Source organism: Hypomesus transpacificus, unplaced genomic scaffold (assembly GCF_021917145.1).
Source record: "Hypomesus transpacificus isolate Combined female unplaced genomic scaffold, fHypTra1 scaffold_89, whole genome shotgun sequence".
Taxonomy (NCBI): Eukaryota; Metazoa; Chordata; class Actinopteri; order Osmeriformes; family Osmeridae; genus Hypomesus; species Hypomesus transpacificus.
In genome coordinates, this window is record NW_025814040.1 from 789,052 (window position 1) to 798,820 (window position 9,769).

The 9,769-nt window shown below is 39.7% G+C and overlaps 1 protein-coding gene across 4 annotated transcripts in view; it reads right to left on the bottom strand.

Annotated features, from left to right (window-relative positions):
- Positions 1–9,526, bottom strand: part of LOC124466276 (nucleus accumbens-associated protein 2) — a 148,193-nt gene extending 138,667 nt beyond the window's left edge. For 2 of the 4 annotated variants that reach the window (XM_047018062.1, XM_047018059.1), the window contains exon 1: positions 9,322–9,526. The gene's annotated coding sequence lies outside the window, so the exon portion shown is untranslated. The remainder of the gene's footprint in view (positions 1–9,321) is intronic. The other 2 variants (XM_047018060.1, XM_047018061.1) reach the window with 2 other exon arrangements.
- Positions 9,527–9,769: the final 243 nt, after the last annotated feature.

Sequence of the window (9,769 nt, forward strand, 5' to 3'; positions counted from 1 at the left end):
GAGATGAGCGGTTACGTGACACTGACACACTACATTCAGAAAAGAATTTTTTTTCAAATAGGTTAAAATAAATATTGAAGTCACTCATTGTTGTAAATACAAGTTAGCTTGTAGTCTTTCAAAATTGTAAATGGAGGCTTTGACTCTGTCACTGTTGTTATGGTTACTTATTTCAGATACTTTGTACAGGCTCCTGTGTAGCCAGCGGAATAATTTAGAACAGTGAAAAGACAGTTGTTCTGCGACGCAGTAGGTGTCCGTTATCACCCTATAATGTACACCCCTGCAGCCAATCAGAATCGAGTATTCACCCAGACCATGGTATAAGAAATTATATTATAGTTAATAATATATTAGTAATATATGTATCATCAAAATATTATCCCATAATATATTGGTCAATGTAATGGAAAATAATATATTACAATTTATAAAAATTTATTTCAAATCATATATTGGTAAAAATATTTTCTTTCCGTAAGGGTACCAGTGAATGGGAAAATGTGTCCAAACTTTTGACTGGTACTGTATATAATGTACTGAGAAGCAAATCATGGAATTTCCTTTACCTCTGAGTCACTTAAAGTAGGCTTTCCATGCTTCGAAGGTAATCAGCCTCTGGGGATCAGTTTGCATACTGTGATGGTGGTTAAATCCATATCCATAGTACATTCAGATTTAGTCATTTAGCAGACGCTCTTATCCAGAACGACTTACAGTAAGTACAGGGACATTCCCCGAGGCAAGGAGGGTGAAGTGCCTTGCCAGAGGACACAACGTAATTTTGTATGGCTGGGAATTGAACTGGCAACCTTCTGAATAATAGCCCAATTCCCTAACCGCTCAGCCATCTGACTCCATGGTAGACATAAATGGCTGATTTGTGAGTATACATACTTTAAGGTCGGTGCCCTGATCAAGCAGACAATTTTTACCTATGTCCGAATTTCATGTCATTAACTGTTTAGCCCTCGAGGTTACAAGTAACGTTCTTGCAGATTTCTAAATTGGAGTCAGATATTAACGAGTCAATCTCCCTTCCATCTAACCGAATTGTTTCACAGCCGGGGACAAACACAAGCGTCTCTGGCCTTACAACACATGACTTGAACCATATTCGGGCCAGGCCCAGAGCAATGTAGTCAGTACAAAAATGCTAGGTGTTGAAACACATCTAGGATTAGTCAAGAAAGCAGGATCCTGGAATTGGATTGAGTGCGAGAACTGTTTTCTTTTTCTTTTCTTCACTGCGGTGAAATAACTGGCACTCAACATTCTAAAGATTAACACAACGTTCTAAAGAATAACACAAAATAATCACACCTCTCTTAAGGCGTGAAAAGTTCTAAAATCTTTGAAGCCGAATATCTGGGCTAGAGCTATCCAGGTTTATCAACATTCAGATATGCGTAACTTCTTCAACTATTTTCAGGTTTCAATGTATGACACATCATTTGAAACTGCACTTTCACAATCTGTAAACAACTAAAAATTATGTTGGCCAACAACCGCCCCTTTTCACCAGAGCGTGTCAAATGTGCCAGTAAAAAGGTGCCATTGCTCTATTAAATAACCCAGTGTTTCATCAAAGATGAAAACATATCAAATGGTAAATGGACTGCATTTACACCGCGTTCCACATTATTATGCAAATTACACTTTGCTCAGATTTTCCTAAATAGTAATGCACAGTCAGTCAGTATCATTTTCAAGTCATCAACTGTTAGAGTATAATTCAAATTCTATTGAACAAACCTCCTAATGATAACAGTATTTTTTTCAAAAATAAAAAACTCAAAATGTAGTGTTCCAAATTATAATGCATAATTTCAAGATTGTTGAAACTCTGTAGGTTGTAAAAAACAAAAAAAAATCATTTGTTGAATTTGCAGCATTAGGAGGTCATATTTACTGAAATCAAAAAAAGGTTGAATCAAAAACATCTTAACAGGTCAAGTTACATGTTAACATAGGACCCCTTCTTTGATATCAACTTCACAATTCTTGCATCCATTGAACTTGTGAGTTCTTTGATAGTTTCTGCTTTAATGTCTTTGCAGGATGCCATAATAGCCTCCCAGAGCACCTGCTTGGATGTGAACTGCCTTCCACCCACATAGATCTTTTGCTTGATGATGCTCCAAAGCTTCTCAATAGGGTTAAGGTCAGGGGAAGATGGGGGCCACACCATGAGTTTCTCTCCTTTTATGCCCATAGCAGCCAATGCCCCAGAGGTATTCTTTGCAGCATGACATGGTGCATTGTCATGCATGAATATGATTTTGCTACGGAAGGCAATGTTCTTCTTTTTGTACCACAGAAGAAAGTGGTCAGTCAGAAACTCTACATACTTTGCCGAGGTCATTTTCACACCGTCAGGGACCCTGAAGGGGCCTACCAGTGTCTCCCCATGATTCAGGCCCAAAACATGACTCCGCCACCTCCTTGTTTGACGTCTCAGCCTTGTTGGGACATGGTGGCCATTCACCAACCATCCACTACTCCATCCATCAGGACCATCAAGGGTTGCACGGCACTCATCCGTAAACAAAACAGTTTGAAAGTTAGTCTTCATGTAGTCCTGAGCCCACTGCAACCTTTTTTGCTTGTGAGCTTGGTTTAGGGGTGGCCAAATAACAGGTTTAAGGACACTTGCAAACCTCTTGAGCATCCTACATCTTGAAGTTCGCGAGACTCCAGAGGCACCAGCGGCTTCAAACACCTGTTTGCTGCTATTCAATGGCATGTTAGTGGCTGCTCTCTCAACCCTACGCATTTGTTTAGCAGAAATCTTCCTTATTTTGCCTTTGTCTGAACGAACCCGCTTGTGCTGTGAATCGGTGACAAATATCTTCACCGTCCGATGATCACGCGCAATTCTTTTGGAAATATCCAATGTTGTGATACCTTGACCAAGGTATTGCACTATTTGCCGCTTTTCAGCAGCAGAGAGATCCTTTTTCTTCCCCATTTTGCCTGAAACATGTAGCTTGCTTAATAATGTGGAACATCCTTCTTAAGTAGTTTTCCTTTGATTGGGCTCACCTGGCAAACTAATTATCACAGGTGTCTGGGATTGATTTCAATCATCCAAATAGCCCTGAGACACAATACAATCCATGAGTTTAATTGAAAAAACAAAAAATGAATGTTTATGGCCCTTAAATACAATTTGCATAATAATGTGGAACGCGGTGTATATAGCGCGTTTTTATACCTTGGCGGCACCCAAAGCGCTTTACAATTTTGCCTCTCATTCACCCATTCATACTCACACTCACACATACTGACGGCGGCGAGCTGCCATGCACGGCGCCGCTCTGCCCATCGGGAGCAACTTGGGGTTCAGAGTCTTGCTCAAGGATACTTCGGCACATGGCCTGGGAGGAGTCGGGAATTGAACTGCCAACCTTGCGATTAACAGACGACCCTCTCTACCCCCTAAGCCACAGCCGCCCCATATCAATATAAAATATTATTTGATCAGCACTCAATAAAGGCAACGTGACAACCTGATGTCATGACTAAACCAGTGACGTTTAAGTTTGAAAAATTCTAAGTATGTAAATCCCATATAAGAAAAATGGTAAGCAGTTATGTTGTTATAATAGTATACAGTATTGTACAGTATGAGAGCAAAAGGGAGTTACATGTGTTAAAGGTGTGCTCTCATACTTCTCACGTCATATGTATGAGACCTGTCTTCTGTAAATGTAAATGCATTAAAGGTGGCCAGTTCCAATTCAACAGAATAGCAAGCATATTTTTGCCTCCCACGGGAGGAATCGAAAAAATGACTGCTTTCAATACATGCCTTGATGAAACTATTTAAGTACTTCTATAGTCTTCTAGTACTACTATAAGTACTTATTTGACAATTATTTGGCATGTTTTTATAAAAAAGAAGGGGACCTTTTAAAATTCAAAGATTATGTGAATACAAGTATGTTTACATACACTTCATACTGTAAATTACACCTTATATTGTTAAGTAGAAGGCAAGTGGTCAGTTTGAGTTTGTAAAGAAAACTATTGCATCACAATGACTGTACTATGGGAATCATGTAGTTGTACAAACTACTGTCACTAGTTGATGACTACCGTCATCCCTTTTTCTGAACATCAAACTCCCTTTCCTTGCACTGTGTGCAAGGAAAGTGCATTAATTCATGGTGAAAGTTTGAACAGCCCAATGCAAATATGTTCTGTCTCTCTTTCCTTTTCTTTTCCCCTCCTCCCAGGCAGACATACTTGTACACACACCCACACAGACACACACACACAAACTGGCGTGACATCCGTCCCATGTGATCTTGCCAGGCATTATGCCAAAGGTGAAACCAACCACTTACCAGAAATCTCACTGTGTGAATAAATGTGTGTTGTGTGTATATGACAGAGAGACAGAATGTTTTGAAAAGTAAGACTTTCAGTATTGCTTGAACTCCTTGTCGAGTGTCTTTAGATTGAATGTGTATAGGTTAAGTTTAGACTACAAATCTACACTGCCACAATACCTCAGTATAACGTTTTTAGAAGCAGGTTGATTCTCAGCATGAGGCTCATGTCAGTGTGACTTGGCTTTAATGTTGAATTGTTCCGTCCAAGCTCATGGCAGGCAGAAAGTGAGCCAAAGGATCCAAATCAGTTAGTTCACAGAAAATGTTAATAGACCCCCCCCCCCCCCCTCCATAGGTCTGTGTCTCTCTTCCACTTATCTTTTCTTTCTCTCTCTTGCTGTGCTGTGTGACACTGTGTAGCTCTGCAGTTAGTATCTTTCTCTCTCAGTACTCATCTGACGGTGGTGGCTGGGGACTCCCAAAATTATGGAGGACTGGAGGAAAATATTAGTCAGTCAAGGTTAGTCAGTCCGGTGGAGAAAACTGCTTGCTCTCGCACACGCCGATACCTACTCACTAGGTACAAGCTGCCTCTGAAGATGGCAAGGCACATTTTTAAATAAATGTCAGTAACTGGACACACATTTATTTCTATAAACCAAGAAAACAAGTAACATACTTTTTCTATCTCATCTAATTAATTTAAATTGAATTTTACTTAAATGCTCTACTATCACTCCATCTGTATCTGACAACAAACGTCAAAAAATGTCTCAACACATGGAGAACACCCCAAAGGTGTTGAAGAATCTTTCCCCCACAATAATGCTCTCTGGATCCTATTTTATGATTGGATGGACAGCATGTCAGTTCATACTGCAAAAGCTTTGGTTGGTGAAAGGACGTCATTTGGAAGTGGTTTTTATTGTTATAAAATTTCACTGAGGAGGGGTCCTCCCCTGACGGGCCCCCACTGTCATCTGAGAATTTTTGCCCCCATTTCCTAGCTGGCAGAGTTACTTGTCTATCGTGTTCCAGGAAACAGGCTCATAAGAGGGAATAACTATATGACAAACAATCCAGTGTTGACCAAACAAACCACCACCACCTAGCTAAGACCACCATTGAATTATATCTGTCAACCAAGTGTGACAGCTTTATAGACTTTAGTAGTTGGGTTATTGACACAGTACAATACATACAGTAATTAAGGCTACATTGAATCACCCTACTTGCCTTGGGGGAAATGTCCCTGTACTTACTGTAAGTCGCCCTGGATAAGAGCGTCTGCTAAATGATTAAATGTTAATGTAAATATATGTATATAGAATCAAAGCCTGATACTTAGTTTAATGTAACTTTTACTTATGTTATGTTGTGTTTTTTTGCTGCTTAATGTTGTTTCCAACAGTGGTGGTATAATATACCAATGCTTTTCAATTCAATTTAAAATCCTGGTCCTCACCTTCAGAGCCCTGAATGGAGAAGTTCCTCCCTACATTTCTGATTTATTACATTTTTACATTTTTTTTTTACATTTTAGTCATTTTTGGCAGACGCTCTTATCCAGAGCGACTTACAGTAAGTACAGGGACATTCCCCCCGAGGCAAGTAGGGTGAAGTGCCTTGCCCAAGGACACAACATCACGTGGCACGGCGGGGAATCGATCCGGCAACCTTCTGATTACTAGCCCGACTCCCTCACCGCTCAGCCATCTGACTCCATACATACATAATACAGCTTCATACCCCCACCCGTAATTTGAGGTCATTGGGTCAGAAGCTTTTAGTGGTTCCCTGTACTCATTTTAAAACTAGAGGGGATCGATCATTCCGAGCAGTGGCCCCTAGGTTGTGGAATGCCTTGCCTCCCTTCCTACGGTGTGCAACTTCTGTCAAAGCTTTGAAAAACCAACTCAAGACTTTGCAATTCAAGCTGGCTTTTAGTTAGTTGAGGGTTTTTTATAGTTGTTTGTCATGTTTCTATTTCCATTTAAATGTTCTGTATTTATTTGTAGTGTTATATTGTATTTTGGTGTGAAGCACTTTGTGATTTTATCTGCGAGAAGTGCTATACAAATAACTTACTTACTTAACAAGATAATCTAAATGAATAAATAAATACATATTTATCGAAAACAGACCATCTTTACTTAAGTCAAACTAACACTTTGAGAGGTTATCCCCCAACACCAAACACACACACAGGCATAAATGTGCATCATAGCCCACCATCAGGAACTGTGTTAACGACTGTACTCAAAGACCTGGAGCATGGGATCCATGTCCTATGCCTGCCCTGCATTACGCATCATGCACATTGTGCCTCGCCATCCTTCTCTCTCAAGAGGCCCATGTAGACACAAGCCAGATAACTGAATGGTGTTAGGACCCTTGCACACAGACCCTTTGTAGTATGTAGTGTAATGTAATGTAGTGCACTGCCCAGGCCCATCAAGTGCACTATGGAGCTATGGAGTCAAAGAACAATAGAGACAATACTATGCCTCCTTCACAGTGAGTGTACTGTGGAAGATCAAATCATCCAATATGGGTTGTCTAATAAAACAATGTACTTGCAAAATAGTATAAAATACAATATTTGTGAATCAACTTGTATATATATATATAATTGCAAATATATCAAAACTAGTTCCCCTAGTGAAACACATAAAAAGATCAGAGTGCTCAAGTAGTGACTGAATTGAGGTCACAATGGCCCTAACTGTGTTCTTTTACAGTGACGACCTCCTGCTAAGGGTCCAACATTAGAATTCTGTCAGGAATCTGGAGAGAGGTGAAATGAGTTGAATGGAACCCTGCAACCTTGCTTCTGCTCTCCCTCTATCTATCTTGGCGTGCCATGCCAAAAGTGTGCCTATGTTTGTGTGTATGTGTGTCTCTGCACTGCCCCCTTGGCCCCCATATGGAATGTTTTGCAGTATGGGGCCTATGGAGGAAGGGCATCCCAGGACACAACGTGCACGCACACACACACACACACACAAACAAATACAGCTGTTGAAGGGTATCACAGACTTGGCAGGCGTCAAAGGCAGATGGCATTGATGGTTTTTCAACAAAAAAAAGAAAAGTTTTTCAAGTTCACACATTTCCATGTATGTTGTGTTAAACATTGAAGATAAGAACTTGGCAAAGTCACACTTTCCCTGAATGATCTCTCGGCAACAAGGAAAAAAATAAATAATTGTCAGAGGTGTCATTGTTTATCTTGACTTTATAGATGGGCAGGAATAAATGCATAGCTTTGACTGAATTCAAGATCATAGTTGACATTGTAGTTACTTGTAGTTTGTTCTGTAGTTTTGACTTGACTGCTTTAGTTGATGACAAATAGAGGATTTCACTGAGGTGAGCAGAACATGAGAGGCCAACCTGTAGGTGTGGCGGGCTGTGTTGCAGCCTTGCTTATTGAGGCCAAATACATGAAAGGAGTCAAACAAGGACAAAAAAAGTAGACTTGAGTTTGGAAGCCATCTTGAATGTTGTTAGAGCATGAGTTCTGTGCCATCAACTGAAACACTGAAATAAAGAGTGAGAGAAATTGTGTGCGAAAATTATGCATTTGCGTATTTGATTGTATGTATGTATTTGTGTATGTGTGTTATTAATCAAGAAAGAAATAATTAGAGTGAGAGTTGTACAATATGTTTGTGTGTGTATATGTGTGTGTTTATGAGAGAGATTAATGGAGAAGGAGATGAGGTGGGCTAGATAAGGAAATGAAGAAATCGCCACAAGCCACAGCAAGGCGGCCACCACATATGGTACAGTTGGAATGAAAGCATTGTGTGTTTATAGTCACATGTTAGACAGACTGAGTTCACAGGAAGCAGGCATGGCAACACAGCCGTCACGTCTAAGGTTTTGAACAGTTCTGAAGAGTACTAAACTATCCTAACTCTCCTTATATACAGAACGCTTAGCACTTAGTTAACTTAATTCTCAAATGTTATATTGACCCATGCTACATAATAGTTTGTATCAACATTTTAGGAGAGAACGGTAATAATACATTAACTGTTGGCGACAGCTGTAGATATACTCATATTAATACCAAAATATTTCATCAAAAAAGCTTGCATACATATTCTATTAAATAACAGTACATTGAAACAAAAAAGTCCTTTCATGTGTTGTACCATGAATACTAAACTGCTCTTTGAAGAAAATACATGATTGAACAGACAATTCAAGAAAATTCAAGGAAAATATGGGTAGAGAGACTACTCTAATATACAATAGTTTATGACCACTTTGTTCCATAAATAGAAGATATCAAAGCCTCCTCCAACAGCCTTCAACAGCCACATAATTTGGCAACATATGTATTATTTAACTATAAATAAGCTTGTATTCAATTCAGATACACTGACGTGGTCTAAACTGTCTGGATAGTGTCAGTTATTTGTGAGTGTTTTCTTTAAAGCTATAGATCGGTTTCGGTATGCCATGTGTAGGCTACATGTGCTAATGCAGTGGGGTGCGTTTTGGGTTGGAGTTTAAAGTGACGCAACGGCCGACACAATGTCATACCACTTTCCCCAATTGTCCCAATTAAAAATTCTATCTTATTCACTACTGTACACTAAAATAATGGTACTGCATATTCGTTAACCAACATTTAAAGAAATGTAGGCTAAGTAACATTTCAATAAATCCTTGAATTCCGTTACTGGCGTTTCAGTTTTCGGGAATCCATGATACAGTAGAAATATGGCATAGATGGAGGCTAAGAACAGCATTCGGAAAAAATACGTTTAAAATTGAAGTGCAATCGTTTGCAGCCTTGTGGAATCACACGTCCGTGCAATGACACTAGAAAATATGGTAGACTATTACACCAATGGATGTGACAGATATAGTCATCTACATTGGAAGGGAATTAAACATGGCAAACCTTATGCGTCACACAATCAAACAATACATTTACAGCGACAGATTAAATGCGAATGTTTACCCGAATGTTGACGCTCCTCCGTCAAATGGTGATGTCCGGCAAAACAGTGTTCTTTCATGTGATGCAAAGTTTGCTGGGTAGTCTATATCGTACGCAGGCCCTGGTTTCACATCGATTGTTCGCTCTCCGTATCTAACCCGCTCACCCCCCATCTCCCTCTCTCTTTTTGCGTGCCTCTATCCCTTTGCAGGAAGTGGACTACGCTTACATGAACTGTATATGAACTGCCTGAAGCCTGACACCATTCTTCATTCGCTAAATATTTTTTTAAAGACACAGACTACGCACGCTGGATGTTCCTGTACTACTTTATTGTATCATGGCGGGTTATAGATATCAGACTACTCATTAACTTACTCAGCTTGCTGCACAAACTGCTGAACATCGTACGTCCAAACTTGTGAAATTGCGTCTATAGATTTTTAATGGGTTTACAGTTTTTCACAAT